The sequence below is a fragment of the Carcharodon carcharias genome, chromosome 14 (assembly GCF_017639515.1).
Source record: "Carcharodon carcharias isolate sCarCar2 chromosome 14, sCarCar2.pri, whole genome shotgun sequence".
Lineage (NCBI taxonomy): Eukaryota > Metazoa > Chordata > Chondrichthyes > Lamniformes > Lamnidae > Carcharodon > Carcharodon carcharias.
This window is the reverse complement of record NC_054480.1, coordinates 115,771,660-115,794,235: the sequence shown is the minus strand read 5'-3', so window position 1 is coordinate 115,794,235 and position 22,576 is coordinate 115,771,660. Positions and strand designations below refer to the sequence as shown.

The 22,576-nt window shown below is 42.9% G+C and overlaps 1 protein-coding gene across 1 annotated transcript in view; it reads left to right on the top strand.

Moving 5' to 3' along the window:
- Positions 1 to 22,576, top strand: part of LOC121287450 (G-protein coupled receptor 54-like) — a 40,555-nt gene that overhangs the window by 1,695 nt on the left and 16,284 nt on the right. The gene's annotated exons all lie outside the window — the stretch shown is intronic.

The following is a 22,576-nucleotide window of genomic DNA, read 5'->3' as shown; positions in this document are numbered from 1 at the left end:
GTTATATCCATCGTGTGTCACATATGCACTAAGCAGTAGGCAATGCGTAGTAAAGGATTCCAGGAAAAATACATTTTTATATAGAAATTCTCCATAATCTGCTTAAAATGGTCAAAACTGCAAAGAAGCAGAAGAAACAGAAATACTTTATTGATCTAATAAATTCTACTTAAGGATCCTACCTAAAGACAAACCACCTTTAATAAGTTGTTCTTAGTTCAGTGGTGCCACATGCTTCCTTAAGTGGTCTGGTTTTCTGATTCATAAAGGATTTGACTCGACTGCCCTGTATCTATAAATGTGATACAGAATATAACTGTGAAATTGCAAAGCATCCTGGATCACATTTCCACATCTTTTTTCCCTCAGCCAAAGGGTGTGAGCATTGCTGGCAAGGCCAGCATGTATTGACTATCCCTAATTGCCCTTGAGAAGGAGCTGGTGAGCTGTCTTCTTGAAACCACTGCAGTTGGTTGAAGGTACTCCCAAAATGATGCATGGTAGGGAGTTCCAAGATTTTAACACAGCAACAATGAAGGAACAGTGAAATATTTCCAAGTCACGATACTGTGTGACTTGGAGGCGAACTTTCAGGTTTTGGTGTCCCCATACACAGGCTGCCCTCAATCTTCCGGGTGGTAAGGTTGCAGGTTTGGAAGGTGCTGGTGTATTGCTAAAGTATATCTTGTAGATGGTACACACTGCAGAGGTGGTTAGATATTCCCTTGATGGGATGGCCATTGCCTGGCACCTGTCTGGCATGAATGTTACTTGTCATTTATCAGCCCAAGCTTGAATGTTGTCCAGGTCTTGTTGCCTGCGGGCACAGGCTGCTTCATTATTTGAGGAGCTATGAATAGAACTGAGCACTGTGCAATCATCAGTGAACATGTCAACAACTGACCTTATTTGAGGGAAGGTCATTGATGAAGCAAGATGGCTTGGGCCTATCCTGCACCAATGCCCGGGGGTGGGGGGCTCTAAATATTGGCTAGGATGTTGGGAGAATTTCCCAGGTCTACTTTGAATGGTATGTTGAACTCTTTGAGTCAACCTGAGAAGATAGAAAGGGCCTAAGTTTAATGTTTTATCTAAAAAGACTTTGATATAAAAGCATAAAGTCTCCATGAACAGGGCAGAGGTTCAGTTTTTCCAGCCTGATGCTGCATGCTTTTGTAGTGTCTGTCTGATTTTAAAAAAAACATCTCTGGTTGATGCTCAGAGATCAAAATGATTTGTTAACTCCAAGGTCCTGAATATCCAGAGATGTCTAATGAATTGCCTATTGTGTCATCTCTGAAAGAAACCACTTCTCACCTTACATATTAAGTATCCCTGATTTGCCTACAGATTCATAACACAGCATCTGACTAAAATAAAAACAAAAAAACTGCGGATGCTGGAAATCCAAAACAAAAACAGAATTACCTGGAAAAACTCAGCAGGTCTGGCAGGATCGGCGGAGAAGAAAAGAGTTGACGTTTCGAGTCCTCATGACCCTTCGACAGAACTTGAGTTCGAGTCCAAGGACTGGGACTCGAACTCAAGTTCTGTCGAAGGGTCATGAGGACTCGAAACATCAACTCTTTTCTTCTCCGCCGATGCTGCCAGACCTGCTGAGTTTTTCCAGGTAATACAGCATCTGATTATCCTGTCAAAGTAATCAGACAGCATTTGTAGAGAACACATTTTAAAATTGTTTTGCCAAAGTCTTTTCCATGGGGACTTGGTCAAAGAATTCCTAATCCTGAGAGCAATTTTACTTTACTCTGGTATCTTCAACTCCCATTGTGAGTCTTATGCCTTCAATGACTTTGGCAAATGTAAACTTACTGACCAGCTCAGTTGGTAGAATATGAAATGCTTAATCTCAGAGGTTGAGAGTACAATCTCGCCACTGAAATTGGTGAAATCAATAAATCTGGATATTTTTGAAAAACCCATGATCTGCCATCAGTCTGGCTTACATGTGACTCCAGCCTCTACACATCTATCAAGAACAACAACTTGCATTTATATAGCGATTTTCATGTCGAGAAAGAACCAAAGTGCTTCATACAGGCACAATCAGACCAAAATGGACAATATTAGGCTGTTACATGCTTTCCTGAATGACCAGACATTTCTAATCCCAGATTACTCCATCCCCCCGCCCACCAGCAGGTAGACACACTTGAGGTGGGGAAAAGTGGTATACAGCTGGGTGCGAGTTGCCCCAGGAGTCTTCAACATTGATTCTGGAAGTGTAATGGCTTCAGGTTAAACAAGGTCAAGAAAACCTCCTGCTGATCACCACTTGTCATTGCTTCCCCCACCAGTCCTCCTCAACTAATGAATCATGACTCTTTTATGGGAAGCAAATTCATAGAATGCACAATGGGTAACTACCATCAAAGTGGATCATTATACCACCAGTAACTTGGATGATGAAGGAATCAAAACAAAGAAATATCCCGCTTGGCTTTGCTTTCATCAACTTAACTGTCAGGCGTAACTGTCAACAGTATATTTGTAAGAATTTCCACTGCACAGGCTTTTTGAAGATAAAGGCTGGAATTTTCTGGCCCGGTTGGCGTTAGACATCATGGTGGGTGTGAGCAGACGATATGGAGAGAAGGGCAAAAATCGGTTTCACGCCATTGTCAAACAGTTTGTGATTGTCTGCTCCACCTGTCAATGGCAGGCTGCATTTCTCACTGCCACATGTCGGGAATCTAATTTTAAACTTTAGCATCTCATTATAAGTCCTGCTTGCTGGAATCATCCCCCATGCTGGATCACTGGGGCACACGCTGACATATTTCGCAACTATGCATAAGCGATGTCCACCTGGCGAGCTGCACTTAGCTCAGGACTTTAAGGTTTGTTTGCCTACCTTGCTTTGGGCAGCACTCACAGTCATCAGTGCCCAGGCTTCACAGGCAGCACTACATCACTTTTAGGGGGGCCCACAGGTGGGTCTCTACCTACCAGACCAGCCGTAAGGCATGGGTGGCTTTTCAATGGCTGCAGGGCTAGGGCTTGCTTAAGGAAGGGGCAGAAGTGGCCTCAGGCATGGGAAGAGGCTGCAGGGGCGGGCTGCACTGGGTGAGGGGGTTATCTCAGAGTGTGTGTGGGGGCACATGTTAATCTGTGCAAGTGGCCTCAAGATGGTGAGGGCTGAGGAGGAAGTCTCCAAAGGAGATGAGGCCAGATGGAGATGTGAGGGTGTATGTGTGTGAAAGATTGAGCGATGATGTCCCTTGAGCTGGCAGTGAGTGAGATGCCAGTGAATGTGTTTTGGCCTTGTGAGTGTGGGATGGTTGCCTTACTCAGGTGGCATGGATGAGATCATTCATCCATTTTCTGAATTGGATGGCCAACCTCTTGTGTGCAGCATTGGCACTGAACACCTCTGCCACCACCTCCCAAGCCGGCGTAGTAAGTCTGATGGGCTTCCTGCGGTCAGAGCGGGGGTAGAGGATATCGTGACGAGCCTCCACGCCATCCAGAAGGTGTCACTGAATTGGGCGGCTGCAATCTTCTTGGCTTTTGGGGCAGTCCTGGGCTACAGGCATTGAGAAGTGTGCACGCAGCTGCAGTTCAAATGTGGTGTCCGGCATGAGGAAGCTGTGAGATAATGGCGTGACGGGCAACTCACATGCCACCAGCCAGCAAGGCGGTGTGTTTCCTGTGGGTGCATAATTAATGAGGTGGAAATGGGACAACATGGCGCAAAAACCCACCATTGCAGCCAGTGAGTAAAACAACTTTTTTCCCACCCGCTTTCCCCCTTTGTGCAAATATGGGACAATTCTGCCCAAAGTCTTATCTCTGTAGTAAGGATGCTCTCTATTGTGTAGTGTGCACTACTGCCATGTTAGGCAAAAAAGATTAAGGACAAATCTAACAGCCAAAATGTGGCCATCTATGAGGTGCTGTGGGCCGAACAGCAGCAAAAGTGCATCCCTCCACAATTTTAAATCTCATACAGGGTCTGGCATGCCCCACAATCCTTGATCACTACCAAGCTGGAAGATCTAATTGTGATTTAATGAGTGCATGCCAGGCATTGTATTAGGCATACCATACAATGAGGTACCAATTTAGAAATACTACACACATTGCTACCCGCACTCTGAATATCAAAAGTAGCAGGCTGTAGACAGAGCTAAGCAGTTCCATAACCAATTGATCAGAATAAGACTGTGTAGCGCTATCCCATTCAGTAAAGAGTGGTGGTGGGTAACCATGCAACCAGTGGAGGAGCAGAGTCCATGAACATCTCCACAAATAGCCCCATCCTTAACCATGGTGGAGTCCAGCATATGAATGAAAAAGAAAACTGAAATGTTTCAAGCATTTTAAGCCAAAAATGCTGAGTGATTGTACCTGGCCTCCTCCTGTTGTCTACATCATCATAGTTAGCAGTAACCAGCCAATTATCGTCATTTCAGCCTCTCCCTGCAACGTGATGGAAGGAGTAATCGGTAGTGCAATAAAGGACTTATTCATCACTAACCTATTTGTCAATGCCCAGCTTGGGTAATACCTGAACCATTCAGGCTTTGGACCTCATTACAGTTTTGATCCAGACATGCATGCAACAGCAAAACACCAGAAGAGAGGTAAGAGTGGGTGCACTCAGTACAAGACAGCATCCCAATGAATATGGCACCAGGGAGTCCTATTTGAACTGAGGTCAAGGGGGGGCTAAAAGAAAAACCTTCTAGTGGATAGAAACATACCTAGCATGAAGAAACATGGTTCGGAAGGTCAGAAGCAGGGTTGTTCATGGATGATTCCAAAGTGTTCATTCCCAATAACAATTCCTCCAATAAAGAAGCAGTCTATGCCAATCTACAGTAGGACATCCATGCCTGGTCTGACGAGTGGGAAGTCACATTTTTACCAAACAAGTGGCAGGCAAAGTCCAGCCATCTCTCTCTAATCTCCAACAGCACCCAAATCACCAAATCTTCCATTATCATCATCATCATCATCATTACCTTTGGGATCACCATTGATCAGAAGATTAACTGGACCAACTATATCAACGTTATAATTACAAGAGCATGGCAGAGGCTGGGGATTCTGTGACAAACACCTCAACTTGTGAATCTTCAAAGCCTTTTTTTACTATCTAAAAGGTTCAATCAGAAATGTGATGGAATACTCACCTAGATGGGTACAGCTGCAACAACACCCAAGAAGGTCAATACCATTAAGGACAGTGTAGTGCGCTCACCAGGGTTACCTCAATGGCACCTCGCCGTGCTGAGACCTTTATCACTTAGAAGAAGAAATGCAGCAACATCATGGAAATGGGATTACCTCTGAATTTCCCTCCAAGACACATAGTACCCTGACTTGGACATATTTTGTGGTTTCTTTATTGTAACCGGGTCAAAATCCTGGAAATTGCCTAACAGCTTAATTCGTTAGAACTTCAGTGCGTAATGCAGAAGGCTCACCATCTTCTAAAGCAAGCAGGGATAGACAAGAAAGGCAGCTTTACCAGCATTGCCCACGTTCCAAGCACAAATCTTTAAATAATTATTGTTCTTCATGAAACTAAGATTTGCAGAGACTCACGTTTTCATTTGCCTGCTATTCTCAGGGTAAAGAAGTTTCTTCTGAATTCCTTTTTGGATTTCTTGGTAATTATCTTATGTTGATGGCTTCTAGTAATTCTCCTCCCCACGAATGGAAACACTCTCTCTGTATGCACTCCATCAAAATCTTTCATAACTTTAAAAACCTCTATTAGGTCACCAGTCAGCCTTCATTTCTCAAAAGGAAAAGACCCAGCCTGTTTATCCTTTTCTGATATGTAAATCTCTGCATTTCTGTTATCATCTTTGTAAATCCTCTCTGCACCCTCTCCAGTGCCTCTACACCCTTTTTATAATATGATGATCAGAACTGCACACAGTGCTCTTAAGTGTGGTTTAACCAAGATTTGATACAGGTTTAGCATAACTTCCCTAGTTTTCAATTCTATCCTTCTAGAAATTAAACCTAGGCCAGCATCTTCCAATTGGCAAGCAGGGGCGGGGCCCGCTCACTGACGTGCATCCCGAAGTCGCCCCGCGTCATTTAGATTGTCAGTTTGGCAGGTGCGCATCCGAGTCAGATGCACGCCTGCCGACCTGGCAATGGCCTATTAAGGCCATTAAAAAATCAATTGAACTCATTAATGGACCTGCCCGTCCAACCTTAAGGCTGGCGGGCAGGCCGGGAGCCCAGGTGGGCTTGTGAAAAAACATGAAACCTCATCCACGGATGAGGTTTCATGAGTGATTTGAAAAATGCAGAATATTTTACAATGAAAGTTATGGACATGTCCCAACTCATGTGACAGTGTCACATAAGGGGACATGGCAGGGAAATTTTTTTCTAATCTTTATTCAAAGTTTTAAGTCGGAGCTAATCTCCCCGAGGCAGCACTTTGCCTCAGGGAGATCTGTGCACTCTTTCGCGCTATGCGCTCCATGTGCAGGCGGATGGGGGGGGGAATTCCCTCAGCTGGGAGTGTGCTCTTTCGTACATGTGTGCGAAAGAGCGCACAGATCTCCCTGAGGCTAAGTGCTGCTGCAGGAAGATTGGCTCCAAATTAAAATTTGCAATACAAATGATAGAAAAATTTCCCTGACATGTCCCTTCATGTGACACTGTCACATAACTTTTATTGAAATCTTTATTAAAACTTTAAATACCCTCATGAAACCTCATCCTGCCTGAGGTTTCATGCTTTTTCTGAAGCCTGCCAGGGCTCCTGGCCTGCGTGCCAACCTTAAGGTTGGACGGGCCGGTCCATTAATGACCTTGATTAATTTCTCAATGGCCTCAATAGGCCGTTGACAGGTTGGCGGATATACAGCCGACTCAGCTGCGCCCCCGCCGACCTGAAAATGGAAATGACATGGGGTGACGTCGGGAGTTCCACCCGACGTCATCCCGCGTCATTTTACACGTACGAAAGCGGGCCCTGCCCCTGCTCACTGACCAGAAGATCCTGTCCCTAGATCCTTTTAAAATATGTGGATGCAAGGAATTCATCAAGGCTCCTTAGATAGCATCTTCCAAACCCACGACTACTACCATCTGGAAGGACAAGGGCAGCAGATGCATGGGACCACCACCACCGGAAATTCCCCTCCAAGTCACTCACCATTCTGACTTAGAAATATATCGCCGTCCTTCATTGTCACTGGGTCAAAACCCTGGAACTCCATTCCTAACAGCACTGTGGGTGTACCTACACCACATGGGCTGCAGCAGTTCAAGAAGACAGTTCACTGCCAACTTCTCAAGGGCAATTAGGGATGGGCAATAAATGCTGCTCCAGCCAGTGAAGCCCACATCCCGTGAATGAATTTTTAAAAATCCAACTGCAGGACAAGAGATTTTATCCTCTTTGAGTTTCATTAGTTTATTCAAGGCATTCTCTCTTTATTTATTTATTTTTAAACTTCATTCATGGGATGTGGGTATTACTGGCTAGGCGAGCATTTATTTTCCATACATAATTGCCCTTGAGAAAGGTGGTGGTGAGCCACCTACTTGAACCACTGGTGTCCATGTGGTGTAGGTACACCCACAGTGCTGTTAGGAAGGGAGTTCCAGGATTTTGACCCAGCGACAGTGAAGGAACTTTGATATATTTCGAAGTCAGAATGGTCAGTGGCTTGAAGGCAAACTTCTAGGTGGTGGAATTCCCCTCATCTGCTGCCCTTATCCCTCAAGGTGGTAGAGATAGTGGATTTGGAAAGTGCTGCCAAAGGTGCCTTGGTGAGTTTCTGCAGTGCATCTTCTAAATGGTATACATTGATATCACTATGTGTTAATGGTGGAGTGAGTGAATATTCAAGGTGGTGGATGGGGTGCCAATCAACTGGGATGCTTTGTCCTGCATGTTGTAGAGCTTCTTGAGCATTGTTGGAGTTGCACTTATCCAGGCTATTGGAGAATTTCATCACACTTCTGACTTGTGCTTTGGAGAGGTCAACAAGCTTTGGGGAGTCAGGAGGTGAGTTGCCAAAGAATTCTCAGGCTCTGACCTGCTCTTGTAGTATTTATATGGCTGGTCCAGTTCACTTTCTGGTCAATGGTAATACCCAGGATGTTGAAGTAGAGAATTCAGTGATGGTAATGCCATTTTAAATGCACTTATCTCATTACACATCTCATCATTCAATGTCATGTCTACCTGTTCTATCACCCTGATAAATATTGAAGCAAGATAATTATTCAATATCTCTGCCATTTCTATCCCAGCCTTCCTTTTTTATTGAGGCGCCTGTACAATATTTTACTTTGTTGCATTCCTTGACAATTTAATTTCTTAGCTCTTCTTTGCTTTCCTAATTGGTTTTTTTTGACTTTTTTCCTAACCTCTTCGTATTCATTTTTATCATACACTCATTTGCTGTCTGTGCACTTAATGTATGCCTTTTTCCTAACCGTCAGTTGGTCTCTTATGTATTTATTCATATATAGAGTTGCACTTTAGAATTTTTTGCCTCATGACATAGAACCAAATGAAGGACCAAACATTATGATAATAAAGGTAAAGAATGCTTTGAAATTGATGAGTACTGGAAAAGCTCCAGGCATAGATGAACAAACAACAGAACATCTAAAAGACCTTGGAGAAACAGGATTCGAGTGATAACAGAAATTTGTGATCAAATATATACGAAAGGATACATTCCAACTGACCTGAGACATTCATTATTAATTAAATTACCTAAGAAATCTAAAGTAATCGAATGCAATCATTTTAGAATGATAAGCTTAATGAGTCATCTCATTAAAATGATTTTGAAAATCATAATTCAAGGAAATAATAAGAAAATTGAAGCAGAAATTGGTGAAATGCAGTCTGGATTTAGACCTGAGGCAGAATTTTGCTGTCAGCGAGCAGGGGGTGGGGCCTGCTAGCCGGCACGTAAAATGATGTGGGATGATGTTGGGCAGAACCCCCGACATCATCCCACCCCATTTCAATTTTCAGGAAGGCGGGGGCGCAGCAAAATCAGCTGTCGGCCCACCGACCTGTCAATGGTCAATTGAGGCCATTAACAGGATCATTTAAACAATTAAAGGACCTGCCTGTCCAACCTTAAGGTTGGTGGGCAGGTCAGGAGACCCGGCAGCAAATAGAGAAAACATGAAACCTCATCCAGCAGTGGGATGAGGTTTCATACAGGGTTTTAAACATTTTAATAAAGCTATTGTGTAAATTATGAACATGTCCCATCTCATGAGACATTGTCATATGAGGGGGACTTGTTAGGGAATTTTTACTTCTTCTATTTTTAATATTTTTCAAAGTGAAAGCGATCTCCCTGATGCTACACTTAGCCTCAGGGAGACGTGCGCTCTTTCATGCGCATGTACGAAAGAACGCACTCTCGCTTTTAGGAATCCCCTCGCCCACACAGGGAGTGCATAGCGCTTCCCGCTGGACATCACGCTGAGCGTTCTTTAATTGGCCCACCCATGTAAAATGGCGGTGCGGCCCGCTTCGCTGGCAGGGATCGGCCCGACAGGCAGAAAATTCTGCCCCTGGAGTGGGAACAAGAAAGGGAATATTTAACCTAAGAAGCACGCTGTTCTGAAGCCATGCTGACGTGGGCGGCAAATTTGACACGGTGGGAGGGCGAAATGATTCTGGTGTGAGGGCACAATAATAAGATGCAAATGCATTAAAATTAAGTTTCTGATGTTGGACAGCGGGAAGCACGGCCTGCCATTGATGGGCAGAGCAAATGATCACAAACTAGTTTCATGACGGCGTTAAATCTCACCATATTGCCTGTTCACGATGGCCATGCCGCCCGCCTCCAATGGGATTGGATGATTCTGCCCTATGCTCTGCCAGTGCTGCCTTGTTCTTAATTTATGGCAGGGTATATGTGAGAGTGGGATTATTGATTATCTCCCTATCTTCTAGAAAGTGCCTTCCCTCTGATCACAGGACTTAAATTGGAATTTTTTCATCTAATGCATTTGCATCCAATTTATGGTAGGGCACATTATTTATCAATAGATTTGGACTGCATTTTTAAAAAGATAGAAAGTAAAACTTTTGCAACCTCTGGATGTCCCAAAGTGCTTTATAGCCAAGTTTTATTGAAGTGCAGTTACTGCTGTAATGTAGGAAACACAATAGCCAATTTATACACAGTAAGGTCCCGCAAACAACAAAGCGACAATGATCAGATATTCTGCTTTTCAGTAATGTCAGTTGTGGGATAAATATTGCCCAGGACACCAAGGAGAACTCTCCTGCTGTTCTTTGAACAGTGTCATGAGACCTTTTATGTCCACTTGAGTGGGAAGAAGGGTCTCAGTTTATTGTTTCAGCCAAATTATGACATCTCTGCCAATGCACTGGAGTGTCAGTCTAGATTTCATGCTCAAGTCTCTGGATTCAGATATGAACCTAGAATCCCTTAACTCAGTGGCAAAAGTGTTATGATTGAGTCACAGCTGATGCAGTCTTCACGGTGCAGAATGATGGTAGCAATCAGCTGCCTGTTCTAAACCATTATTCCTTGCTTTGGTGGAAACAATAATCAGGCAAAAATGGGCCCAATTTTTGCTGGGATTAAAAGTGCAAATTCACTTTACGTGTTTGATAAGGACTGAATCCTGCTTCAAAGATATTTTTAAAAATTTCAATAATTTATTCAGAAACACAAACCTGTAAGTGTCCTGAAGCTTCTTCTGTTGCTTTGGAGATAAAACATTTACTTTGACAGATATCCTATTGCTACTTCTTTACTGCCTTCTTAGGATAAAAGCCTAATTATGGTTTTCAATAGAATTCAGTTTCGTAAATAAGCTTTTAAACCTTATACAAGGCATTTCTTTTAAAGAGCGAATGCATGATGGATTTTTAACATCTCTGAATAATGCTCCCCCCCACTGGTGTACTCTAAAACAGAGTTAGACAAATTAAAGGCCATTTGTAGCCCTTGAAGCTCAGGCAATTCATCCTCTACAGGGTAAGTCAGTTGTTATAATCAGGTTGGGCACAGAAACCAAAAGAACGTGTCAATCACAGTTTCCATGATAAAGTGGTCCTTTCTTCCTTAGGCATTTGATAAAGTCCTTCATAAGAGACAATAGCTAATGTTAAAGCTCATGGAATTGAAAGCAAATTATTGACCTGGTTAGGAAATTGGCTGAGTGGCAGGAGATAGCAAGTAGGGATAATGGGCAGATATTCTAATTGGCAGGGCATAATGAGAGGCATCCCATAGGGATCTGTGTTTGGGCCTCACTGTATTTATTAATTAGATAATGGATAATAAAGTCACATATCCAAGTTTGCCGATGGCACAAAGATAGGAAATGTTGATAGAAGCAAATGCCCTTCCATATGGTCCTTTTTCAGCTGGGATTATTCATCACTACCAAGATACAAATGTTCAGTTAAACAGCACATACATCCTATCCATCACATTTTTTCTGTACTATGCCCTGTTAATGCACATTGTACATTTAGCAACATAGGTACAGGAAGAGACCATTTAATTCTCTTAACCCTGTTCCACTATTCAAAGAGATTATGGTTGATCTGTGACCTCCATATATCGGCCTTTGTCCCATATCCTTAATACCTCTGGTTAACAAAAATCTATCAATCTCAAATTTAAAATGAAAATTAGTCCAGCATCAACTGCTATTTGTGAAAGAGGGATCCAAATCTAACAGCTGTTGCATGTACAAGTGTTTGCTAACTTCACTCCCGAAAGGCCTGGCTCTAACTTTAGGGCCTTATTCTTTATGGGTGAATTTTGTATATTCTCAGCAAATCTGACAAGTCACTGCATCACGTTTGGGCAACAAGAATTTTATCCAATGACTGTGAATGGATAACTTTATTTGACATTTTAGTTGTTTAATTGCTCTGCCATCTTCTTGTTCTTTATTATAAATTATCCTGTTTTGGGCTGCAAGGGGCCTACATTTGTCTTCACTAATCTTTTTCTTTTCACATACATATAGAAGCTTTTACAATCTGTTTTTATGTTTCTTGCAAATTTACTGTCATACTCTATTTTTCTCCTCTTAATCAAACTCTTGGTCCTCCTTTTCTGAATTCTAAACTGCTCCCAATCCGTAGGCTTGCTACATTTCCTAGCAACTTTATATGATTCCTCTTTGGATTTAATACTACCCTTAATTTCTTTGGTTAGTCATAGTTCAGCCACTTTTCCTGTTGTGTTTTTGTGCCAGAAAGGAATGCATAATGGTTGCAATGCATACATTCATTCCTTAAATATTAGCCGTTGCCTAGCCACCGTCATGCCTTTTAATGAAACTCCCCAATCTATCTTAGCCAATTCATGCCTCATAGTTTTGTAGTTTACTTTGTTTAGATATAGGACCCTAGCTTCGGATTGGACTACTTCACTTTCCATCCTGATGAAGAATTCGATCATGTTATGGTCATTGTTCCCTAAAGGTCCCTGCACAACAAGATTATTAATTAACCCTCTCTCATTGCACAGTGTCAAATCTAGGATAGCCTGTTCCCTAGTTGGTTCCTCGAGGTTCTGTCAAAAAAAAACTCATACACACTCCAGGAATTCATCTGCCACAGTATTATTGCTAATTTGGTTTGCTCAGTCTATATGTAGATTAAAGTCACTCATGATTACTGTAGCACCCTGGTTACATGCATCTCTAATTTCCTGTTTAATGCATCCCCTATCTTACCATTACTGTTTGGAGGTCTATAGACAACTTCCACTAATGTTTTCTGCCCCTTGTTGCTTCTTAGCTCCACCCAGACTGATTCTACATCTAGATTTTCTGAGCTAGTATCCTCTCTCATTATTGCACTGATTTCATCCTTAACTGACAATGCCACTCCACCTCCTTTTCCTTTTTGCCCGTCCTTCCTAAATATCGAGTACCCTTAGATATTCAGTTCCCAGCCCTGGTCACCCTGCAGCCATGTCTCCGTAATCGCAATAATATCGTACATCTATTTGTTAATTCGTCTATCTTATTGTGAATGCTCCATGCATTCAGATACTGTGCCTTTAGACTTGTCATTTTAACATTTTTACACATTTTTTTTTGTACCAAGGCCCTAGTTGCTGCTAGCCCTTCTTTCCTCCACCTTCCACTTTTACTTTGTACTTTCCTGTCTTTCATTCCTATCTTAGTTTTCCTCTCTTGTGTCTCCCTGCTCAGGTTCCCGTCCCCCTACCACTCTGGTTTACACTCTCCCCCACAGTAGTAGCAAAAGACCCTGTGAGGATATTGGTCCTGGACCTGCTGGGGTGCAACCTGTCCACCTTGGAAAGGTCCTATCTTCCCCAGAATCAGTCCCAATGCCTCAGGAATCTAAATCCCTCCCTCCTGCACCACCTTTCCAGCCACGCATTCATCTTGTCTATTCTCTTACTTCCGATCTTGCTAGCACGTGGCACTGGGAGTATTCCTGTGATTACTACCTTTGAGGTCCTGATTTTAATTTATTTCCTAGCTCCCTATACTCTGCTTTCAGGATATCATCCCTCTTTTTACCTATGTCGGTCGTACCGATATGGACCATGACCTCTGGCTGTTCACCCTCCCACTTAAGGATGTCCTGCAGCTGATCAGTGGCATCCTTGACCCTGGCACTAGGGAGGCAACATCCCATCTTCGTGTCATGTCTGCAGATACAGAAATGTCTATCTGTTCCCCATATGGCTGTCTAGGTGCCCTTTAAATTTGGCACCTGGATGTTTGACCCCATGAGGTAATGGTGCGGACGGTGACTTCCTGCTCACCCTGCCATGAGAATCGGCGAGCTCCTCATGGATGCATATGTAATGAGCTGAACAGTACAAGATCGTGCATAGTCAGCCATCCCGCCCCCACCCATGCCCAGCGGAAATCAGTCTTACTTCCGCACCTGCCACTAAACTTAGACTCCAGAATGTAATATTCTGGCCTGTATGTGAGCATGTTTGTTACAAAAATAACAACTATCACAAAAATGATAATTACTAAATCCTCCAGAATTCTTTAATTCAGTAAATCCAGTAATGTCAAAAGGAACCGGCAGATTTTTTGCAATGTGGCTAGACTCTATGAGTAGTTTCTGACTGTAAGATTTTCCAAGTAAATTTTTGCAAAAGTACATTACATCAGTCTCACAGAATCAATCTTAATTTTTCTTTGAGCTGTATTGATCTGCTTGATGTGTTGTATGATCTATTCTTCTATGTCTCTGTGCAAACATTACTAGTGAATGGAGGTGTACAAGAGGAAAGATGCATCATAACAGATTACACAGGCATTTTAAATATCATGCTTAAGCACAACTGCTAAAAACATGTTTTAAAGCCCATGAACTGAAAATGAGCATTAAACTGACCTTTTGGTGTGTACATGTATGTACATGTGTGGTGCAGGAACAATAATTTATCCACTGTTGCTAGTCTGTGTTTGGATTAACAGCAGATCCTTTTGTACCTTCAGCACCTTTATGAATAGTGGTGGATCCAACATAGTTTGCACTGCACAAAATCTGCACAGTAAATTGTGATAGTATAATTGGCTAATTTTCCTTTTGTGCCTGTTGCAATATAAGTACTTACTGAGCACGGCAGCTAATTTATTTAATATGAGTTAGTCAGTGATGGAATAATTAATTAATATCCTGCCAGACATGATGGTTAAACAGCCTGACAAAAGAGTGAAGGACTTATAATAAATGGATTTGAAATTATGAGTAGAATTTTACACCGGCGGGCATTTACGGTCCTGCCAAAGTCAATGGGCATTTGAACAGCTCGTACCGCCCCCCCCACCAAAATGGGGCCATAAAATTCAGCCCAATGACTCTATGTCTTGTCAATCAATCTTACAGAAATTCTTCTTATCTCTATCACTATATACGTATGAAAACTTTAAAGACAAAGGATGGTCATGAGGACTCGAAAAGTCAACTGTTTTCTTATTCGCTGATGCTGCCAGACCTGCTGAGTTTTTCCAGGTAATTCTGTTTTTGTTTTGGATTTCCAGCATCCACAGTTTTTTGTTTTTATCTCTGTGTTTAATTGACTGCCACTCCTCTTCAAGAAATGCCTACCTTGAAGAAGTTTTGTTCCTCTCTGCGACAAGATTTCCATATCTATTATCTGCTCCTATCACTGCTTGCTTGTCCTTACAACCACACCACCCCGCCATCCCCCCCACTTCTCTGCCCCCCCCCCACCTTAAACCAGCTTATATTTCACCCCTCTCCTTATATTCACTCAGTTCTGTGGAAGGGTCATGAGGACTCGAAACGTCAACTCTTTTCTTCTCCGCCGATGCTGCCAGACCTGCTGAGTTTTTCCAGGTAATTCTGTTTTTGTGATGTAACATTTTAGTTGGTACTGTACTTTATTTTGTCTTCCAGCATTGTGGTTAATGTGTTTCAGCAAGCTATCTCAAAGCTGCAGAGAAACGATTTGTATGTTATTATAACAGCAAAACAGTGACAGACACTGTTTAGACAATTTCTATTCCTGAGTGATTTTTCTGCAATATTAAAGATGTATGTGGAGTATCAACTTAAAGAGCTGTTATTTTCACATCAAGAACCTCTGACTCACTACTCTGTGAAAAGACAATTTCAATCCTTTAGTGTTCAAAATCTCATTCAGAGGTATTTCTTTGAAAGTATACAAATATGACCACAGAAATGTTGCAATGTGAATTTTTCAGACAATTTTCTATTCAGTGTATTTGACAGTAGAATTAAATACTGCTTTAAACTCCTAGAATTCCAATTTTTAACATTAGAGATGCCATTAATTGAATAAGTTTACATGTATGCATGCTGCAGCTTTTCAGCTAGTTGAGCCAACAACAATGGTGTCTATTACTCATATTTTATTTACTAATCAAAAATTAGTCACATCTAGACTTCCAGTTATTCTCATGTGGCTAATGGCAAATGTACTGGACAACACTACATTGCATTTTAAATGCTAAGATAAATAGTAACTTCATAGGAAAACTAATAGGTTTTTGCAACTAGGTTGTGTTTTCTTAGGGCTATCTGTGCTTCCAACATAAACCTAATGGTGTGTAAGACAAACAGTAGAGTCAACCTGACATGTGTTTATGAAAATTAATCCTATTTATTGAAAATATTTTCATTAGCGCAGTAGTGCTACAGAATTTTCTCCTAAGAATATTGGCTAATTCCTGAAAATGAGCATGGGGATTGTGATGTACAATTGACCTGCATACATTCATTGTGTTGCAGACAAGCACAGTAAATTAATGCTGCCTGTTGGTTTATATTGGTGCTGTGTGCAGCCAGTGCTACCCACACAGTTCATTGACTGCACACATCAGCAGGGGGTGATAACACACACAGTTAGTGCCACTTAAAGCAGCCAGCACCTCTTAAAGGAGGGGTGCACTGTAGTTACAAGAAATGGTGGAAGTAATTTGAAAGCTGAATCTGTGCTATGATATTCTGGGGAATGGTTGAACGTTTAAGAGAGCGTACACCAGATTTTCAAGCTGTACATTGGAGGTCTTGATGGAAGAGGTGGAAAGGAGGAAATATGTCTTATATCCACAGAGGTGGGGGATAGGAAGTCCTCCAAACCGATGTTTGGAAGGCAATGGGAAGAAGCAACAGAGGTCAATGCCAGAAATGTTTCTCCAAAAATATGGATGGAGTGCAAAAGTTTCATGATCTCACTCGAGTTGTCAAGGTGAGTGCCTCATCTTCAAATGGCATATCCCACCAATTGCGTCAGTCGCCTCATCCATTGCTTAATACATCAGACTTGCATCACCCATCTACCAACAAACTCTACTAATCAGTACACAACTCTATAATTAATATGCTTTACCTCACCCTCACAGACTTTAGCACTGTTGCAAGCTTTACACTCTCAACCCACATTTCACACATTCTGGCAGCCATTCAACCACATCACTCAAACATATTGCAGAACACTCACTTCTTTTTGTTGTGTCATTAGACCTTCCTTTGTCACTATTCCATGCAGGCTGTGGAATTCTGGGTGGCAGGAAGTTGGGTGTAGCATTATAGAACAATTTGCAGGCTACACAAAGACTGACAAGGACCCCGATGTGGCTCCTTCTGCGGCCCCCAGCACACTCATGATACACTTCCTTCTTTCTTGTGCGGGAAGATGGTAGTAAAGAACTAGAGGAGGACTAGTATGTTTTAAGCCCCACGGAGGAGATAGTGCTGGACAATGGGGGAGCTGAAATGATCAATGATGAGGGTATCTGCATAACTAATCCTCTTCTTAATGCACTCCTGCTTTATCCCTTAATCTCTTCTGATGTAGAAACTGCAGATGGTGTAAGCACGCATTTCTGACTTTCTCTTCTTCCTTCACCACAACCTAACTCTTGTCCCTTTTTCAGATACTCAAAAACTGGAGCTTTCTCAGTGAGTGGAAGAAGAGAAAGAAAACAGTGTAGAGCAAGACACATTGTCAGTTGATCTTCCATTCGCAGTCCCCAGCTCAGTTACTGACTGCATATCTTTTAGAGGCCAAGATAAAGGAGGGACCTGCATGCGGTGAGGCACTGGGGGAAAGTGCACAGGAGTCTGAAAGGATAGTGCAGGTGCCAGCATACCAGAGGCTGAGGTCATCCACTAGTTCTGCTGCAGAGGACTTGGATGAGGACTTTGATTGGCCAGGCTGCAGAAGAAGGATGCTGGAAAATGTTTGGTGCGTTGGGAAGCCTGCTAAACATGCACTCAATGGACTGATTTTCATAAGAGCGCAGACTGTGTGCTCTTTGGAAGAAAAGTCGGACCCGAATAGACCAACTTTTAAACAGCCTTTCTCACAGTGATTATACACTGCTGGTGGGCTTAACAGTGGACTAGGAAATCCCATCCTCAAGAGCTGCTGGCCAGCAGCTCTAGCAGCCCCAGTAGTGCCAGACTCAATACTGAGCACTGCCGGGATCATAAGCATCTCCATGAAGAAGAGCGATGAAGACTGGAGTGAGGTAAAACCCGGGCTTTTTGGGCGGAGAGCAATCAGAGAGCTGAGGGAGGGGGACGGGGATTGGGTGGCTGGGTTTGGAGGGCAGGTCAGAAGGAACAAATGGGTGGTTGATATCTTGGGGGTGATGGGGTTCCACCGATATGCACAGAGCACCCCATGATTGATGAGCCCCCTTTTCTTTCCTAAAAGATACTGTTCCAAAAATGATCTTTGCACTCTGGTCCACCTGCCACTGCCCAGCATTTATGGCAGTGGAAGCAGATGGAGGCTCTTAATTGCCACTTAGCTGGGCAATTTTAGGACCTCAAGGGGCCTAACGATCGACAGCCCAGTGGGCGCCTTACCCACCTCCTGTATTATGGGGAACAGGTCGGGGGGGTGGGGGGTGGGGAGGAGGTCAGCTGGACACCCAACATATTTTATGTGCCTCCCTTCCGAAACCGCGCCCAGCAAGGAACCATAAAATCTAACCCAATGTCAAAGACCTCTAGCACTAACTAGGCAAGAGCTTTCGAAAATGGAATGGGTAGTCATCTCCATCATCATGCTTGTGGAACCCAAAATAATGCAGTGTATGCTGGCTGGTGTCACAGCTGTTACAATTGAGAAAGTGAGGTGATAAAGGATAGAACTAGAGCCATCTTTTCATTTTACAGGCATTTATTTACAGAGATAGACATTACAGGCATACTTTCTAAGTCCAAAACACAGCTTCAGTCTGCTACCTCTTTTTAACAACATGGGAGTGTTTAGATGGGTTTATTCCATTTAACCAATTATTAAGTCTGTAGGCACCTAATTAAAATTGGGAATGGAGTGCAGTTGGATCTGAACCTGCATGAGGAGATCCCAATGGGTTTCAAATCCATCCCCTTACCCACTTACCATGGCTAAAGACCAGCTCCTTTTTATAGGGCCACAAGTGAATTCCCAGTTAACGCCCTTACAATTATACAATTAAGTACAATTAATATAAAAATAATAGATTCTTCTTCTCTCTTTAAGTAAAAATTAGTCAATATGTACAACCAAAATTTTAAAACACATTAAATCAAAGACCTTCATATTCTGTTCAAAGTATTGCATTGTGAAATGACCCTCCCCTAGGACCGCTAACAATTTCTTTGCACATGCATTTCTTTTTGTTAAGCAATCTAACAGTTCATTATTTGCATCCACCCAATTAACTTTAGAGATTTATTTTACTTCCAGCATTTGTTTCAAACCAGAAAGGTCGATCTATAACCTTTCCTCACTCACACTTTTCATAGAATGCACATTATTCTACAAGGAACAATTATCAACAAAACATTCAATAGGTATACTATCTTCAGTACACCCAATATACAGAATCACATGCAAAATATTTGAAAAGTGGAGTCCCATATCCTCTTCCTCGACAAGAGCCAGTAAGGCATATAAATTACTTATAACAACCCTTTTATTTTCTTAGCTTCCCAAGCCAAAGGACAGCATTTTCCATTCTCACCCATAAGAAACATTATTAAACCAGCTGCACCAGAAAGAATATCCATTAGGAAGATTAACAAGGGAAGCATCACTAAAAATGAATAGCTTCATGTTCCATGAGTCATCTAAGGATAGGGAACATAAATATGCAGTATTCAGATTTAACTTTATAATACAAAAGCAAAATATTGCATAAGTTGGAAATCTGAAATAAAAACAGAAAATGCTGGAAACACTCAGCAGGTCAGCAGCATCTGTGGAGAAAGAAACTCGTGCTGAAAAGTCACAAACCTGAAATCCGGTTTATTTCTCTACAGATGCTGCCTGATCTACTGAGTATTTCAGGAATTTCTGTTTTTATTAACTTTCATCATGTTTTATTTACCTTTACAAAATTCTCTACTTTATGGTATTTCATCATTGTACTTAACTGCAACACATCAAAGCTAGCATCTGGACTAGTCTGAGTGCACAACCACTTTAACTGAACAATCAAGCTTCACAATTTCTCCATCTCTTCTTTAGATACAATGGGCGGAATGGTCCAGTCCCATTGGATTTGAGCATTATGGTGGTCCAGGGGGGTACAACTCAGCATGAGGAGAACACCGGTTTCACGCTGGTGTGAAAGCACCGTGGGATCTTCCGATGGTGTCTGCCATGGCAGAACGTGACTCTCGCTTTAGGTCGCCGTGAACAGAATTTGCACCCCGCTAATAGAATGTAAAGTAAGGCCTGACCAGGATCGTCCCACCATGCCAGATTTTATGTTACACCGGTGGGAAAGCACGCTGGCCCAGAACACGTCTGGACAAGTGTGATGTGCAGAAGTCGGAACTCATTGTTAGAGCCTTGCTCAGGTCACGGACATTGGAGGAAAAAAAATGCAGGAGCCCTACAGCTACTAGACCCTGGAGGAACACATGCATCGCATGCTGGGTGGATTCTCATGGACATGGCTCCACCACAAAGCAATTCACAGCAGGTGGGAGGTCTCCGCTGATGCTTTGGGTCTGCTTCAGAACACCTTGGCCATGGACTACTATGAATGATCGGCAAGAGAGGAGGGAGGAAGGTCTCACTCTGAGTGGGAGAGAAAGGTGTACTTGTTGGAGGGGTGGGAGAGAAAGTCTAGGTTTGACTGTGAGAGGAAGGTGTAGCGGTACAGGTGAGGTTGGGAGGGGGGTACAAGTTTATGTAAGACACTCGTTAGACTTCAGCTGGAGTATTGTGTATAGTTCTGAGCACCACATTACAGGAAGAATATGAACACATTGGAGAGAGTGCAGAAGAGGTTTACAAGAATGGTTCCAGGGATGAGAAACTTCAGTTACAAAGATAGATTGGAGAGGTTGGGACTGTTCTCCTTGGAGAGAAGAAGGCTAAGAGGAGATTTGATAGAGATCTTCAAAATCATGAGGAGGCTTAACAGAGTAGATAGGGAGAAGCTGTTCCTGCTCGTAAAAGGATCAAGAATAAGAGGGCACAGATTTAAAGTGATTTTCTAAAGAAGGAAATGTAATGTGAGAAAAAACGTTCTCACACAACGAGTGGTTTGGGTCTGGAATGCACTGCCTGGAAGTATGGTGGAGGCACATTCAATTGAGACATTCAAGAGGGCATCAGAGGATTATTTGAATAGAAACAATGTGCAAGGGTGCAGGGAAAAGGCAGGGCAATGGCATAGGCTATAATGCTCATTTGGAGAGCCGGGCAGACATGGTGGGCTGAATGGCCTCCATCTGTGCCATTAAAATTCTGTGATTCTGAGAGGCATATTATCTAGATTGTGAGAGATTGCAGTGCACTGAGATGCAGAGGGATCTGGGTGTCTTAGTGCATGAATCTCAAAAGGCTAGTATGCAGGTACAGCAAATAATTAGGAAAACTAATAGAATGTTATCATTTAATGTGAGGGGAATTGAATACAAAAGTAGGGAAGTTATGCTTCAGTTATACAGAGCACTAGTGAGACCACATCTGGAGTACTGTGTACAATATTGGTCACCTTTTTAAGGAAGGATGTAAATGCATTGGAAGCAGTTCAGAGAAGGCTTACCAGACTAATACCTGGAATGGGCAGGTTGTCTTATGAGGAAAGGTTGGACAGGCTAGGATTAGATCCACTGGACTTTGGAAGAGTAAGAGGCGACTTGATTGAAACATTTGAGATGTATGGGGACTTGACAGGGAGGATGTGGAGAGGAGAATCTTCTGAGAGAATCAAGAACTGGGGGTCATTGTTTAAAAATAAGGGGTCACCCATTTAAAATGGAGATGAGGTGAAGTTCTTTCTCTCAGAGGGTGATGAGTCTTTGGAACTCTCTTCCTGAAAAGGCAGTGGAAGCAGAGTCTTTGAATATTTTTAAGGCAAAGGTGAATAGCTTCTTGATAAGCATGGGGGTGATAGGTTGTCAGGGGTAGGTGGGATGCAGATTTGAGGTTACTATCAGATCAGCCATGACCTTATTTTATGGTGGAGCAGGCTCGAGGGGCCGAATGGCCTATTCCTGCTCATTGTTCGCATGTTCATAGATAATACAGTGACAAAATATGTTCACACTCGCAACCACTTGTGATCAGAATTTCTTAACTTTTCTAGGCCTACCACTTCTTCTAGGAACTGCCCTGACATCCACAGCAGGGGTAGAGGCAGCCTGTGCAATGGCTGGCCTTGTTGACTCTGCTGACTTCGGCATGGGTCCTCTGGAGAGCCAAGGCCTTGAGAGCCCCGGCTTGCTTTGGCTGTCCTCCTGTGAGCCAGCTGTTCCCTCTGCAGTGATAGAGGATGAGGTTGAGGGGGTCATAGGCAAAGGGGACTCAGAGGGAGTGGACAGCTTCTGAGATCCCTGAGTGGATGACCCAGGGGTGTCCAGCTGTCACTTCTCCTTCCTTCAGGTGCTCAAGGACCCAGCCTGACTCCGTGAGGGGAAGGAGCATCTGGAGGGATGTCAAGGTGTCCTGTTTCCCTCTTGTATTGCCACTGCAGGAATGCACCCATGGCTACCACGGTGGAGTGCAGGTCTGCACACATTTCCACGTTCTGCTGGACCAGGGTCCCCATGGCATCCACCATCCTTCCCATGGAGAACTCCATGTGCGCG